A 16,916-nucleotide genomic window follows, 5' to 3' on the forward strand; every position below is an offset into this window, starting at 1 on the left:
CAAACCCTTATCTTAGCAGCATCTGTATCAGGAGTAAGAAGGAAGGCATATAAATTTGTAGCAATCTGTATGACTATCTGTGGATCAGACTGCAAAGCACCCTTAGAAACAAATGATCTCACACTTTCCTTGTCATGAGGGCAAGAAAATAGTGCTTATGAACTCTTTCAATCCGGAAAGCCTCATTTGCATGAATATTCAGCCCTTTGCTTTGCTCCAAGAGCACCTGCTGACGATCCCTGTAGCAAGGGGCTTCTGATTTTACAAATTTGAGGATCTCTTCTGCTCTTTCCTTTGCAGGGCTGGTGAACAGCTAGTTCCTGTCTCAATACCTCTTACTTCCTAGTCTAGCCACCATAGAGTAATAGACATCCCTGGGATGAACAGCTGGTCCCTGTCTCAATACCTCTTACTTCCTAGTTTAGCCACCACAGAGTAATAGAAATCCCTTGGGATAGAGCAAAACCACCTGTACATAAGGATTCCAGATCCTGAAGACTGAGTCAGTGAGGTCCCTCTTTGCATGAAAGTAGTCTCGAATCATGTTACTAGTAGACTGCAAGGATGCATGTGGCTCAAACAAGAAAAGGGGTCGGGGAAGAATTAGGAGAGGATAGAATTAGCAGAAGGGAGAGAGAGGATAGAATTAGCAGAAGGGAGAGAGAGGAAGGGGGAGAAGGAGAGAGAATTTAAGGAGAAGGGGGGAAGAGAGAGAGAGAAAGAAAGAAAGAAAGTTTATTAAAGTCTTCGGGAGACCGTGAAGGTCTATGAGACTAAAGATAACTGATACAATGAGCATAACGGTGGTGGTCTCAAAATGGGCCAACCAACCGTTTCTACAAAACAAGAGGTTATGAAGGACTATGTGTCTAGTCCTGATACAAAAAATATGTGTCTACCTTCAGATGATACAAAGAAGAAGAAGGGGGGGGCACAAAAAAGTGGGGCAGAGGGGGGAGATACAGTATACATGTGCAGGTGGTGATCGTTAGAGACCAATCATAGAGGGGCCGTCAAATGGGAAGTCGGAAAAAACCCTGCGATAGATGATTGGCCTCTGACGTCACGCGGCCTAGTCGAGCTTGGTCGTCGGGGGCGGCGGGTGGCCCTGTGGATGAGGGCAACGGTAACCCCAGTGGGGCGGGCTGAGAGCAGAGACGAGATGTCATGGACCTGGATGTGTGAATCTGTCCGCTGACGCAGCTGTCGTGACTCTGGCTCTTGCTCACGTCCGCATCGTCGGCTAGATTGAGAAGAGGTATCCTATGGCTGAAAGAAGTCAGTGATAGGCCGTTGGATATTCTCACGCTGTGTGTGCTGCTCGTGTCGCCGTGCTCGGAGAGAAGTATCTCGGTGGCGGGTCATCTCATGTAAGAAAGCGGCAAGGCACCGCTGATCCGGGAATTGTAGCATATGTGAGAGGGAGCCGAATCTGTTGCGGAAGAGGCAGTGGTATCGGTCTCGAATGGCATAATAGATAGGACATTTGAAAGCAAAATGCTCCTCCAACTCGATCTCCTGTAAGTCGCAAAGTGGGCAAAGGTGGTCCTCTCGTGGGATGCCCTCTGCGCGTCCACTCTCGATCCGTAATCGGTGTGACGAGACCCTAAACTGACCGAGGGAGATCCGGAGCGCATGTGGTAGATGAAGTTGTGTGTAACCCGGAGGTGTGATGAAGCCCTCCTGTGAGATCTGGAGGCAGTGTCGACGGTAGAAGTCAAGCTTCACAAGAATGAAGAAACCATGTCCGCCAGGTGTGGAGCTGGAGCAGATCCGCCCGAATGAGCCGGTTGACCTCCTGGTCAGTGGGGGAGAGAGGAGATGGTGAAGCGTCGAGGCTGTACTGAAAAGGAGGCAACCGGTCTAAGTCGAGGCCCCAGTCGGGTGAACCAACTGGAAAGACGACTATACCAGCATCGCTGGTCCCCATCAACGGATAAGGCCATAGAGGAGGATAGGGCTAACCAAGGTAGGCGGAGGCGACCGTCAGCGGAGGAGCCAAAATCCCCGACTCTGTGGAGGTAGGTGATAGCCTGAAAAGCCGCATCAAGCTGTAGGGGTGAGGCGCCGAACTCTGCTAGAATGATCTGGTGTGGTACCGATGGTTTGCTATGGATCATCCGAGCAAACATCAGTATCTGCAGGCTCAACTCGAGCCCACTCTGTGTCTGAAAGGTCGACTCCCCACCAAGGGCTACCATACATGCTTGCTGGGCGGACCAAAGAATAAAAAAGGAGAGACTTGGTCCGCGGGTCCTGGAAGTGGGAGTGGTAGCATTGTCGCTCCAGCGTGGCAAGAGCGGCGTATCCCCGGCTGATCTTGGCCTGCATGGCCGGGCGCATCGTGAAGATCGGGCCTGAGAAGACAACGCCCAAGTATGTGTAGGATTCAACTATCTCAACAGGGTCGCCGGCGAAGAGGAACTGCTCTCGGTGCATAGCGGGTCTGGAAGTGTTGAAGATCATCACCTTGGTTTTCCCAAGGTTGACCTTCAAGTCATGTGTATCACAGAAGGCCTGAAGTCCATCCAAGTGTCACTGAAGACCAGTAGCAGAAGAGGATAGTAGTACTACATCGTCTGCGTATAGGAGAATCTGGATGGCAGTCCCCGCAAGAGAGCAGCCTGCACCTCCGAGTGTCTTGATGGTGGTCTCGAGCTCGTCGATGTAGAGGCCAAATAGAGTCGGTGACAAGGGACATCCTTGTTTGACTCCGATAGTGCTCGTGATCTCTGGGGTCCAGCTGGTGCCAATCCTGACCTGCCCCGTCACCCGCTCATAGAGAGCTACTATTGCCCAGATAATCGCCGAGTCGTAGCCTAACTCCTACAGACGTCTGATGAGTCGGGCGCGGGGAACGGTGTCGAGTGCCTTGCGGAAATCCACAAAGCAACAATATACTCTCTGTCTCCTGTGTCTGGCCTCCTCAATGATCCCTCTAAGTGTAAAAATGTGATCGTAAGTCGAGTGATCCATCCTGAAGCCGGCCTGTCCGGATGCCCTGAGCCCCTGTATCTCTGCGCGAGCATTGACCTCGCCATCTAACACTGATGCATAGATCTTGGACATAACATGTCCAACCATGATGGTCTTGTAATTCCGTGGATCCATGGGATCTCCTGCTTTGTGGATGGGTGTGATAGTGTTCAGGGTCCAGGCTCTGGGGAACCCGTGACAGACAGCTTCATTGAACAGCGTTGCCAGGATGGGGGCTAGAGTTTTGATGCCATAGGCAACAAACTCTGTGCATAGGCCCTCATGATCCTTAGCTCGACCGTTATGAAGCTTATGTGTTGCGTGGGTGACTCCCTGGGTTGTGAAGAGGATACAAGAAGCGGGGCGGGGGGTGGCTGAGAGGTCGGGGGGGGCTGATCAGGGATATCATAGAGTGTGCGTGCGTAGGTGTGCCAGAGGGAAGTGTCCGTGAGGGGGGAGGGGGATCGGCGTTCTAGGAGAGAGAGAGAGAGAGAGAGAGAGAGAGAGAGAGAGAGAGAGAAATTTTATTAGAGTCTTCGGATCTATGAGACTGAAAGAAAACCTGATACAAATCACAATAAGGGTGGAGCTACTGAAACGAGCATCATCACCCGTGCTGAATCCTAAGTCTGATCGTACATAATCAAATACATCTGGATGTAACAATGAAAAGAAAAAGGACTGGAGCGGAGCGGAATCCTCCATATGACATGTCGCCCTGGCTGGTGCATAGCCGGTGATGGGACGCTGGCGCCCGTCAAGGGGTGCCGTGTGTCTCGGTCTCCTGGACGAGGCTCGACGCAAGACCAGAGCCACCGTGACTCCGGTGGGACGTATTCCGGGTCTAAACAATGACGGGAGGTCCCCCAGAGTGATCTGTGTCCCCTCAATGTCTCGTGTGTCGTGCTGCGGTCATCGGGTCGGGGTCTCTGTCACGTCTGCGGCTAGAGACTGGACGATCAATGTCACTCGATGGGAAGAACTCTGTGATCCTGCTATGAGAGGTGTTTGATGATGTGGCCAAGCCCCGTCGCCTGAGTAAGTACTCTTTGTGTCGGACTCCCTCGTGAATGAAGGATGCGAGGCATCTCTGATCTGGGTAGGCGAGGAATCTGGAAAGGAGCCCGGAGCCGTCTCTGAAGAGGCAGTGGTAGCGACCTCGGATCTCGTAGTACACTGGGCACCTGAAAATAAAATGCTCCTCCGACTCAACCTCTTGATAGTCGCACAATATGCATAAGCGATGCTCCCTAGGAATCCCCTCTGCTCTCTATGCGGAGGCGGTGTGATGATACCCGAAATTGTCTGATGGAGATCCGTAGTGAGTGAGGCATATGAAGCTCAGTGTACCCCGGTGGTGTGATGAATCCCTCCAAAATACGAAGACAGTAATCTCTGTAGAAACTTAGCTTCACTGGAAGCTCCCTCGGTTCCAACCAAGTGCTAAAGGTGTGTAGCTGTAGGAGATCCTCTCGAATGACCTGGTTGGTGTGTGGCCTGATCGGGATGGTGGGTGGGAGTACCGAAGGGGCATCTAAACTGTACTGAAAAGGAGGTATCCTATCGATGTGAAACCCTAGTCTCACAAACCATCTGTGAGTCCGTGCATACCAGCATCGTTCGTCTCCCTCTGCTGCCAACCTCATGGAGGAATTGAGAGCCAACCATGGCAACCTCTGTCTCCTTGATGTGCAGTCCCCATATGATCTAACTCGGTGTAGATATGTGATGGTTTGAAAGGCTGCATCTAGATGGAGTGGAGAAGCACCAAACTTGGCATGAATGATGTGATGTCGTACAGACGGTTTCCCTCGGATCATCCGTGAGAGCATGAGGATCTGCAGGTGCTCCACCCGTGTCCACTCTATCTCTGACATGTCAGGCCCCCAACAAGGGCTGCAATACATACCGGCTGGTCGGACCAAGGAGTTGAAGAGAAGAGCCTTGGTTTGAGGGTCCTGGAAGTGGGAGTGGAAGCATTGTCTCTCTAGCCGAGCCAGTGAGACGTATCCCCTACTCAGTCTGGCCTGCATCGCTGGTCTCATCGTGAAGGTCGGGCTGGAGAAGATGACCCCCAAGTAAGTGTATGAGGATACGATCTCAACTGGTGACCCACCAAAAGTGAACTGCTTCCGTTGCATGTTTGCTTGAGAGGTGTTAAAGATCATGACCTTGGTCTTGCCAAGGTTGACCTCCAAATCATGGGATAAACAAAAAACCTACAGTGCATCCAGGTGTTGCTGGAGCCCCTCGGGTGTGGACGACAAGAGTGCCACGTCATCTGCATAAAGAAGAATCCTGATGATGATCCCGGCAAGTGAGCAACCGGTCCCTCCGAATGCCTCCATGAAAGTCTCAAGCTCATCGATGTAGAGGCCAAACAGGGTTGGTGATAAGGGACAACCCTGTTTGACCCCTATGGTACTCAAGATCTCATCTGTCCAACTTGCACCTGTCCGAACTCAGCCTGAGACTCTCTCATAAAGTGCCATGACTGCCTAGATGATCTCCTGATCAAATCCCAGTGTCTGTAGGCGTGTGATGAGACGAGCTCAAGGTACTGTGTCAAAGGCTTTGCGGAAGTCCATAAAGCAGCAATATACCCTCTCCTTGCGTGATCTGGCCTCCTCCATGACACTCTTGAGTGTGAGTATGTGATCGATAGTCCCATGGTCTCCTCTGAAACCGGCGTGACCCTCTGCTCTGAGCCCTCTCATCTCTGCGAACAGGGTGACCAACGCATCCAATACAGCTGCATAGATCTTGGACATCACATGTCCAATCATGATAGTCCTTTAGTTACTCGGGTCCATGGGATCCCCTACCTTGTGGATGGGGGTGATGGTGTTGAGTGTCCAAGTGCGGGGGAAGCCAAGGCAAACAGCGTCATTGAATAGCTTTGCTAGGATCGGGGCTAATGTGTCGATCCCATATGCGATATGTCGATCCCATATGCGAACAGGCTGACCAACGTATCCAATACAGCTGCATAGATCTTGGACATCACATGTCCAATCATGATAGTCCTGTAGTTACTCGGGTCCATGGGATCCCCTGCCTTGTGGATGGGGGTGATGGTGTTGAGTGTCCAAGTGCGGGGGAAGCCAAGGCAAACAGCATCATTGAATAGCTTTGCTAGGATCGGGGCTAACGTGTCATCCCATATGCGATAAACTCAGTGCATAGCCCCTCGTGATCCTTAACTCAGCCATTGTGCAGTTTCAATGTCGCGTCGATGAAGGGTGGCTGACTGAGAGGTAGAGGTGATACGAGGGGAAAGTACTGTGGAGCCGTGGCCGGTGGGGCTAGTGGTGAGGCTACTGGAGAGGAGACTTGTGATGATGATTTAGGAGAAAGAAAGAAAGAAAGAAAGAAAGAAAGTTTATTAAAGTCTTCGGAAGACCGATGGGTCTATGAGACTGTGAAAATCCTGATACAACGAGCTGTGGTAGTGGAGCTACTACACGAGCGTCCATACCAATGCAAAATGCAAAATACCAAAAATGCAGAATGGTAGTACTAAGTCCTAAGTACAACATAGTGATGTCGGTGGTCGACTATATATCAATCTCAGCATCATCATCAATATCATCATCATCCCCAGCAACAGCAAGATATCAGGATGGATGAGGCAGTGGAGGCATGAAGTCGGCAATAGAGTGCTGTCGGCCACTCAGAGGTGTGGTCCTGGCACGTCTCTTGGTCGTAGCTCTACGTCTAACCAGGGCTATTGTGACCCCCGTCGGTCGGGATCCAACTCTAAACAAGGAGGGGATGTCTCAAGTGTGATCTGTGTGTCGACCCTCTGTCTGAGCTGTCGGGTCACGGTCATGTCGAGGCCTCGTCTCGTTGGGATCTATGTGATCTAGCTGAAAGAACTCCGTGATAGAGCTCTGAGAGGGATCAACCGAGGAAGAAGTCTACTCTTGTCTCCGTGCTCGGAGTATCCTCTCGCGGTGTCTCATGAACGAAACCTGCCAAACACCGCTGGTCTGGGTAGGAGAGGAAATGGGCTAAAATCCCATAACTATCTCTGAAGAGGCAGTGGAAACGTCCTCGGATCTCATAGTACACAGGACACGTGAAGATGAAATGCTCCTCTGTCTCAACCTCCTGTATGTCACATAGTGTGCATATGCGCCGCTCCCTGGGTAGTCGCTCTGCTCTGCCGCTCTTGATGCGAAGTCTGTGTGAAGAGACCCGGAACTGCCCAAGAGAGATCCTCATTGAGTGGGGTAGGTGAATCTGTGTGTATCTTGGTGGGTCAATGAAACCCTCCGCTGTGATATGTAAGAAGTGATCTCTGTAGAAGCTAAGCTTCACTGGGAGTTCACTCGGTTCCAACCAGGTCCGAAAAGTGTGTAGCTGTAGTAGATCTTCATGGATAACCTGGTTGACCTCGTGTGATAAGAGGGGAGAGAACGGAGCATCCATGCTATACTAGAAGGGAGGTAGTCTATCCATGTGGAGCCCCAGTCGCTCAAACCATCTCTCTGTACGTGCATACCAGCACCTCTGATCTCCTCCTACTGCAAGTGCCATAGAAGAGGATAAAGCTATCCATGGTAGCCTGCTACGCCCCGAGGTATAATTTCCATATTCCCTAACTCGGTACAGATATGTAATGACCTGAAATGCAGCATCTAGCTGTAAAGGGGGTGACCCAAACTCAGCCTGAATGATCTGGTGAGGAACGGATGACTTACCACGAATCATCCGTGATAGCATGAGAACCTGTAGCCACTCCACACGGGCCCACTCTGTATCCGACAAGTCTGGCCCCCAACAAGGACTGTCGTACATCCCCGCTGGGCGAGCCAAGGAGTCAAAAAGCAACCCCTTGGTGCGTGGATCCTGAAAGTGTGAGCGGAAGCACTGCCTCTCTAGCCTAGCCAATGAGGCATACCCTTTACTCAAGCGTGCCTGCATCGTGGGTCTTATAGTGAAGCTTGGTCCGGAGAAGATAACCCCAAGATAAGTGTATGATGAAACTATCTCAACAGATGACCCCGCAAATGTGAACTGCTCCTAACGCATGATGGCTCGAGATGTATTGAAGATCATGACCTTGGTTTTACCCAGGTTGACCTTCAAATCATGAGACTCACAAAAGGACTATAGTGCGTCTAGGTGTCTCTGAAGCCCCTCTACTGAGGAAGACAAGAGAGCCACGTCATCTGCATAGAGCAAAATCTAGATCAGCGTGCCTGCAAGAGAGCAACCTACACCCCCTGTGTCTGCGTCACTGTCTCAAGCTCGTCAATGTAGAGGCCAAACAAGGTAGGCGACAAAGGACACCCTTGTTTGACCCCGATGGTACTCATGATCTCGTCTGTCCACCCGGATCCTACCCGAACTCTGCCAGAAACTCTCTCGTAAAGTGCCATGACAGCCCAAATGATCTCCTGGTCATAACCCAAGTCCTGTAGGCGCCGTATGAGGCGGGCTCTCGGGACTGTGTCAAATGCCTTGCGAAAATCCACAAAGCAACAATAAACCCTATGCTTTCGTGATCTCGCCTCCTCAATGATACATCTGAGCGTCAGAATGTGGTCCATGGTTCCATGATCACGCCGGAATCCGGCCTGTCTTGCTGCTCCGAGTCCTCGACACTCTGCAAGTCTGCTAACATCGGAGTCAAGTACTGATGCATAAATCTTGGACATGACATGTCCAATCATAATGGTCCTGTAGTTCTCCGGGCTCATGGGATCCCCTGCCTTGTGGATGGGTGAGATAGTGTTAATGGTCCAAGTGTGTGGAAATCCCAAACAAACCACTTCATTAAAAAGCTTTGCTAAGATCGGGGCTAGGAGGTTAATCCCATATGCAATGAACTCACTACATAGTCCCTCGTGATCCTTCGCTCGGCCATTATGAAGTTTCATTACAGCATCCTTTACCCCTCCTCTAGTGAAGAGGGTGCAGGATGTGGGACGAGGCATGTGTGAGAGGCTAGGGACTGGCTGATTTGGGATGTCATAAAGTGTGCGTGCATAATCAAACCAGATCTGGGTGTCAGTGAGTGGCGGAGGGGACCGTCCTTCTAGAAATCTCCGCCAGAAGTTCTTAGAGTTGTTATTAAACAAAATGTTCAGTAGCTCCTCCTTGTTTCGACGAACAAAGTCTAGTTTCTTCCTTCGTACCAGTCTACAGTATTCACGTAGCGTATCTGGTGCGCTCGAAAGACTGTTTTTGGTTTCGAATCTGAGTCGACGGCGTAAGGCCTTACACTCATCATCGTACCAACTATTACAGGGTACGGTTTTAGGGGGTGGTGGGCGGGTGGAGCGGGTGGTGTGGGGAAAGGCGTGAATGGCAGCCTCGTGTAGTGAGCGGGTGACAAGGGCAGCACGATCCTCTAAAAGGGGTATGAAGTCAATATAAGCGAGAAGTATGTACAGACGGCCAGAGTAAGAAGGTGAGTGATCCCGATCAAAGCGTATATCGTGGTAGGTGGAGTAAGCCCTGAGTGGGGTGGAAGGTGCTGTGCGAAGGGAGGTGGAGATGCGAAAGAAAAGGTATGTGTGATCAGCCCCTAGGGGGAGAGGTGCTACAGTGAAGTCAGTAATGCGAGATGTGAAGACAGGGGATCCCATGATGTAATCAACAACACTGGAGCCCCCCCCATGTGGAAAGCATGTGAAACCACCTGAAGCGGGCCATCTGTCAAGACCATTATAGATAATGAGATCATGTATTCTGCCCAGGTCTAATAGGGCCTGCCCATAGGATGAAAGTGGACCTCGCCTGTCAGCCGAAACCCATAGCATACCTGTCTCCTCAAGGTCAACATTTGCCAGTAGAGTGGAATCATCTTTGAAATCAAGAAGTGGTACCTGACGGGTTCTAGTCCTCGCGTTGAAGTCCCCCACTAGAAGGACTTCTCCGCGGCTAGAAAAGTCAACGATGGACTGATAAAGGGCAGCAAATGGGGATGTCTCATCATCACCTCGAATATCTCTGGCAAAGTGGGAGGTCTCCGGGGGGAAGTAGCAAACTGCGACAAACAGATCTTGGCTATCCATGTGTCGTATCTGGATCCAAAGAAATCTGGAATGTGTATCTCTCTGCTCTACTGAAATGATCCCCTGAAGTGTGGCTCTGAAAAGGACTGCAACTCCACTTGAACCTCGAACTCCTCCTGTACCCCTCGTCTCATCTCTGTAGGCGTAGATGATGAGGCGGATGATGGTGGTAAAATAGTGGTAGTAACCATAGAGGTCGAGGATGTGGTGAGTGGCATGGGCTTTGGGTGGGTCCCGTTCTTCTGGGCCACGGTGCTGTCCACTGTCAAACCGCTCCGGTTGCTGGGTTTGTTGAAGTCCTCCAGACTGAGTTGCTTTTGTGTTTTCCTCTTGTCACCGTTCCCTTTCCCCATCTCCACGCATATGTAAATTTGGACCAAAGGGTCTCCCGCCTAGTCTCCTGTCCTCATCCCCCTGTTCCCTTCATTATGGGGGAGGCAACAGCGGGCAAAGGAGGGATTGCAGGAGGTCGGAGCTGCCCCAAAAAAAAAAAAAAACTGAGCGAGGGGGGGGGCTGAGCAAGGGTAGTTGGGGGGGGGGGGTAGCGAGGGGGGAGCGAGGGTAGCGGAGGGGTAGCGGGGGGTAGCGGGGGGGTTGGGGGGGGTTAGCAACGAGGGGGTGGCGGATGGGGTAGCGGAGGGGTAGCAGCGAGGGGGTAGTCGAGGGGATTCAGCGAGGGGTAGCGGGGGGTAGCGAGGGGTAGTGGGGGGTGGCTGAGCGAAGGGAGGGGGGGGGCTGAGCGAGGGGGTAGCGAGGGGAAGGGGGGGGGTGAGAGAGAGAGAGAGAGAGGGACAGGGAGAGGGAGAGAGAACTTATTAAAAGTCTTTGGAAGACCAAAGGGTCTATGAGACTAAAGAGAAACTGGTACAATGAGCTGAGGGGTGGAGCCACTAAGTGCGCATTGACATTCATGAAAAATACAAAGGAAATCCCAAAGTCGTGAACATTACGGCGTTTATACATAGGGAGAGAACTCTTTGGGCCCTCGAAGTGGGAGCCAATAGGGGCATCAACACTGGGAAGGGGGCGGGCGATATACAAGGCTGATGCGGTAGCATATAACCTGTGATAGGTCATTGGTGACTGTCAATGTGTGGTCTCCTGGCTACAGCCCTGCGGTGAATCGTCACTCTTATGGGTTGGGCCTCCGGTCTGATGAGCATGGAGGGAAGGTCCCCTAATGTGATCTAGCCTCAGTGCGTGGACGAGTTTGGTGTGTCTCTAACTCTAGCTCGGGTCCTCAAAGCTGCCATCTCCTTGGGTCCTATTGGTCGGTGCTGTCTAGCTGAAAAAACTTAGTGATCATACTCTGAGTGGGGTCTTGCTGTGTGTCCTGATCACACCTACGTGCTCTAAGCAACCGCTCCGTGTGCTGGACAACTTCATTGATGAAGGCTGCTAGGCATCTCTGGTCGGGGTAGGGTAGGAAACTGGATAGGGATCCAAGACCATCTGTAAAAGGGTAGTGATAGTGACCTCTGATCTCGTAGTACATAGGGCATTTGAAGTGAAATGTTCCTATGACTCAATCTCCTGAGACTCGCACAAAGTGCAGATGCGGCCCCTCTCTGACCACTCTCAATATGGAGATAGTGTGACAAGACTCGGAATTGCCCTATCGATATCCTCAAGGAGTGGGGGAGGCGGATCTGGTGTACCCTAGTGGGTTGATGAAGCCATCCGCTAAAATCCGTAGGCAATGGTCTCTATAGAAGATGAGCTTCACAGGAAGCTCACGAGGTGCCAACCAAGTCGTGAATGTGTGTAACTGTACGAGAATCTCTCGGATGACTTGGTTCACCTAGTGATAGGTGAGTGGGATAGAGGGGGTTTCAACACTATAGTGGAAGGGAGGTAGCGTATCTATGTGGAGTCCCAGGCTCTCAAACTATCCACATGTACGTACCAGCACCTCTAGTCACCCTTTGTTGCCAGTGCCATGGAGGAGGATAGGGCCAACCAAGGAGGCCTACATGGCCTCGGGGTGTAAGATCCATATTGTCTAATGTTAGAGATATCTGATGACTTGAAATGTCACATCGGTCTGTAGTGAGGATGCCTCGAACTTAGCCAAAACTATCTGATGTGGGACTGAAGGCTTACTGCGAATCATCCATGAAAGCATGAGAACCTGAATCCTCTCAACACGGGCCTTGATAGGTCTGGTCCCCAACACAGATTCCCATACATACCTGTTGGTTAGACCAAAGAGTCAAAGAGAAGTGTCTTGCTTTGAGGGTCCTAAAAATGAGACTGAAAGCATTGTCTCTCGAGTCTGCGAGCGCAGTGTACCCCGTGCTCAATCGATCTTGTTATGCTGGTTGCATCTTAGAGATCGGGCGGGAGAACAGGACCCTTAGGTACTGTGTAGGATGCAACCACCTCTTGGGGCTTTTTGGAGGGCACCTTTCTTTGCTTTGGATTTACAGATGCATGGATTTACAACCAGGTGCTTATTGGTGGGGTCAGGGAAGAGAGGCTCCAGATTCCTAGATCAGTCCACCAGGGATGCCCTCTAGCTCCTTGTCTCTTTTTGTTTGTTGCTGAAGCTATGAGTATCTACATTAGATCTCAAGCTCATATTTTTGGCATGAGACTTTCCCTTATATAGGAAGAAGAGCTTCTAGACAGTGAGTTGGGAGATGATACTGCTGTTTTTTTGGATGCCACATGACAAATGCTCACTTCTTTCAGGACAGCCTTAGATTTATTTTGTAATGCTGTGGGGGCACACATCAATCGGCATAAATCTAATGGCTTTTGGATCAATGACAAGGACACCTCGGATTTGGGGGAATGATATTGGCTTCACTTGAATTCGGAGGAGTGTTCCCATTTGGTATATGCTTGTGCCGTTCCAAGGATTGTATTACTCAGCTCAAGAGACGTGTAAGAAACTTTTTATGGAGTGGACTTGATGGCACAATAGATGCTATTGCTAGGGTGGCTTGGGAGACCTTGATTCTCCCCACAGGGGAAGAGGGTCTCAACATTATAGATCCAGATTTACAGTGCAGGGCCTTGCTCTACAAGATGGTGGTGAGGGGACTTATGCCTGGGCAAGAGCCTTGGAAGGATTTCTTTATTTGCAGCATACAGCCTTGTACACCTATTTTGGGAGGAGACTGGACGGATAGTACCAGATGGATCTTTACTTCAGCCCACCTTACGTCTCCTTCCCCTTTTATGGCTGCTATCTTGAAGGCTTGGGCTAGCTTCAGGAGTACCCTTCAAAGAGTTCCCCCTTCCCCTCGTAAAGAGCATATTTTAAAGGCCCACCTCCTCTCATCCCAGGCAGCCTGTCATGTGGACTAATAGCATACTTGATGAGCATGGCAGACTACTTGATACATCTCACTACATGCAGTGGTCGAGGTGGGTGAGGGGCCTACATCTACTGTGGGATCTTGGAAAGCTTTCAAAAAGCTTCTAGGTGACTGTAAGGTTTAGTTCATAAGCAATCACAGAGGGAATGCAGGTATAATTTAGCAGATTCATGCAGCTATTCTAGTGGATAGATGATATGTGTATTTCATGTTCCACTTGGATGGGAGCTTTCACAAGAGCGGGTATTCCTCTACAAGTTATTTCTTTTCATGGTCAGATGAGGAGGCCTTGGTTTTTGATGTCTTTGCACGAAGTAGGCTGTCTAGATCGAATGATGATGTTTTATATAGGTTGCATTTCAGCCTGTTAGGATTGTTGGTCTTGTAGACTATGGTTTAGACTCAGATTGGTACATAGCCCTCACCCACGTATTATTACCGTGGGTGCTTGAAGATTGTGGCTTTATGGGGGTGTTCTCATAAATTTCTTGCAGTGAAATCTTGGGGAGTGTGAGTGGATCTATGAAGGGTGTCGAGAGCCCTTCTTTCGTTACACTGTTAGCAATGCCAAGAGATTTCAGCTGAGTTGTAGAGGTTCGAGGCTCTTCAGAGCTCCTCATTGGGAAAGGTTTGAGATTTCTATTGACCTGCAGAAGAATTTTTGGAAGAGACTCTGGAAATCCCTCAAGACTAGAAAAATCACTCTTTTCTTTTGGCTTTCTATTCATGGTGGGATTGCAGCGAACTTGTGGAGATCCAGATTCGGAGCTGACCCTACTTGTCCTTGTTGCCTTTTTGCGTGGAGTCAATTCAACATTGTTGTGTACTAGCTGCAATTTCCTTTGTGAGAGTTTTGGACAATTCTTTTGAAAAGGAAACTGATGCATCTTACCAGAAAGACAACCCTCACACACATGTTTGGAAACTGTGTGAGTTTGAGGTACATCATTTGCCATTTGCTATGAATGTAGCTTTGCAAGAGCTCTATAATTGAGATGGCCCATTCTCTCATGCCAAAGATGAGTTTCAGCAAGCTTTGAATATGAAATAGCAAATGCTTCAATAGAAAGTGCAGCTGAATGATGATCAAGGTGATAAAGCCCCTTTTGCAAAGTGCCAGTGAGAACTATGGCATTGTCATCACAAAGATCATATACTAGGCATCTGTATCCATCAAAAATCACTTTGAAACCTGAAGTAGCAATTGCTGAAATTGAAATCAAGTTGACTTCAATTCCAGGCACAAAGATAACATTTGTCAAAGTGACAGGATGGTTTGAAATGGATATGAGCTGCACATCTCCAATTCCTTTTACAGCATAGGAAGCATTATTAGCACATCTGACAGGCCCCCCTCGAGGTGCATCAGCTAAGGAATGAAACAACTGTCTGCAAGATGTGATGTGCTTGGAAGCACCACTATCAAAATACCAAGATTGAGCATCATTAGCAGTAAAGAGTGCATCAACTTTGGAGGGATCAAATGAGCAATGGACAGCCCATGCCCAATCATCCTGAAGAGCATGTGCATGTGAAGCATCTGTTGGCTCGTGGGATTCGATTGCATGTGAGGCATTAACTGTCAATCCTGCTTTCTTTTTCTCCGAAGCAATGCGCTTCCTGCATTCTGAAATGTCATGTCCAGGCTTGTGACAATAGTTGCATCTTTTCTTCTTTGACTTATCTGCTGTATTTTTAGATGCATTGGAGGAATTGCCACTGCTATGCGCACATTTAGGCTTGCCAATAGGCTTGGAAGCCTTGCCTCTTCCTGTCTGCTGTGAAGCAAAAGCATGATCAGGAATAATAGCTTGTCTATTAGCTCGACTTTGCTCTTCCTGCAAAAGCAAAGTGACTAGCTGATCAAAAGAGTAGTGGTCTGGATTACCTATGGCCACTAACCGAAGGGTTGTAGCAAACCCTTGATATGAATCTGGCAATCCATTCAATGTGGCACTGACAAGCTGAGAATTTGGCACCACCTCATCAATATTGGCAAGTTGTTCCATGAGGTCTTTCACCTTTGTCAGATATGCATCCATAGAATCACCTTCATTCATATTGACTTCCTGCAATTGTCTTCTTAAAAATGCAACACGTGCCTCATTGCGAATCTGATAAAGAGAAGCCAATTTTTCCCAAGCATCCTTTGCTGTCTTGCAAGATTGGATGTGTGGAATAATGATTCTCTTGCATGATAAAGCAATACAGGAATGTGCATTCGCATCTCTTGCATCCCATCTTGATTGTTCCTGAGTTGGGGAAGCAGCAGCAGGAGTCTAGCGAGGCAATGAAAGATGTTTATGGAAGGTCAAGCAACTTTGGATGCGACTTCAGGTCGTCAATTTGAGACATCCGAATCAAATTAAGGATTTAGCACTTTGCAATAGAGAAAAGGTGAGCAATGTCCAAATCATAAACAAAATGGTTAAGGAAACTGGAGGATGAAGCAAAAGATTATATGAAAGAAGAAACATAGACATAAATTGTACTTATCTTCAAATGCTAAGGAACTGACATTTGCTGTAGTTCCAACATTGGGTAAAAGCCATGGAAAAAGTATATGAAGCCATGGAAAAAGTATATGAAATGGAGAACAGGTCAAGCAATTGGTTGGTACTTGACATAATGTTTATGGTATGAACTTGATGAGCGAAAGGTATGCAAAAGGTTACACTCTCAGCACGAAGGAGTAGATTTCGAGAAAACTCAAAATGAAGACAATTGGATTGTTATTGTCATTTGTGCACATTGGTTTTATGTTTATTCGATGATGTTAGATCATCTTTTCTAAATGGGAGATTCACAAGAAGAGGTATAGATGAATCACTCGGCAAGTTTTGAGAAAGAAGAAAAAGAGATGGCTTGCGAATCAAAGAAGGCACTTTATGGTTGAAAACAAGCTCCAAGGTTTTGCTACAATAAAATTGATGCATACTTAGGATTAGTTATAAATAACCTTGAACCAAGGTGGTAATTTGATAATCATTTCAGTTCATGTTGATGATATAACCTTAGCAAGCACAAGTATTGAGATGATAGATTTGAAGTATATAGGCAATTTAATACAAGATATTTGAAAGCTAGGCACTGTTGGAGGTGGTGGCCTTCACCCCTCGGTTGGTTAAAATGGAGCATGGTTTGTGTGTGGAGCTAGTGCGTTGTCGACACGTGGCAATTCGATGGGAGACTAATCCCATATGCATTGGTGCCCTCTTGGGGGGCTTGAATATAAAAGACTTGTTTGGACTTTTTGGGATGAGAGAGAGGCTTTGTTGCATGGCTAGGGGGCGGGGCTTGGTACCCCCGTACCTGGTGCACACGTGGCACGCTCTGTGTGCTAACATGCATTATATCCTTGACATTGAAATCAACAAGGTGGGAGATACATTGTTGAAATGCTTGAGTAGTTAAATTGAGAACGAATAGCTCCAAGATGCTATGTTGTATTGGCAAATCGATTTATTTAATAACACCAATGGAACCAAATAGGAAGTAGGCTTGGTCAATCAGTTTATACCAAATCTATTTCAGCATCGGTGAACAAAAACCATACCTCATGGAATTTTGTGATACAGCGAGGTAA

At 48.8% G+C, this 16,916-nt stretch overlaps 1 protein-coding gene across 2 annotated transcripts in view; it reads left to right on the forward strand.

Moving 5' to 3' along the window:
• Positions 1-16,916, forward strand: part of PLDP1 (phospholipase D P1) — a 117,588-nt gene that overhangs the window by 28,856 nt on the left and 71,816 nt on the right. The gene's annotated exons all lie outside the window — the stretch shown is intronic.

This window comes from Dipteris shenzhenensis, chromosome 10, assembly GCF_047967505.1.
Source record: "Dipteris shenzhenensis isolate YYH24624 ecotype China chromosome 10, Dip_SZ_1.0, whole genome shotgun sequence".
Lineage (NCBI taxonomy): Eukaryota > Viridiplantae > Streptophyta > Polypodiopsida > Gleicheniales > Dipteridaceae > Dipteris > Dipteris shenzhenensis.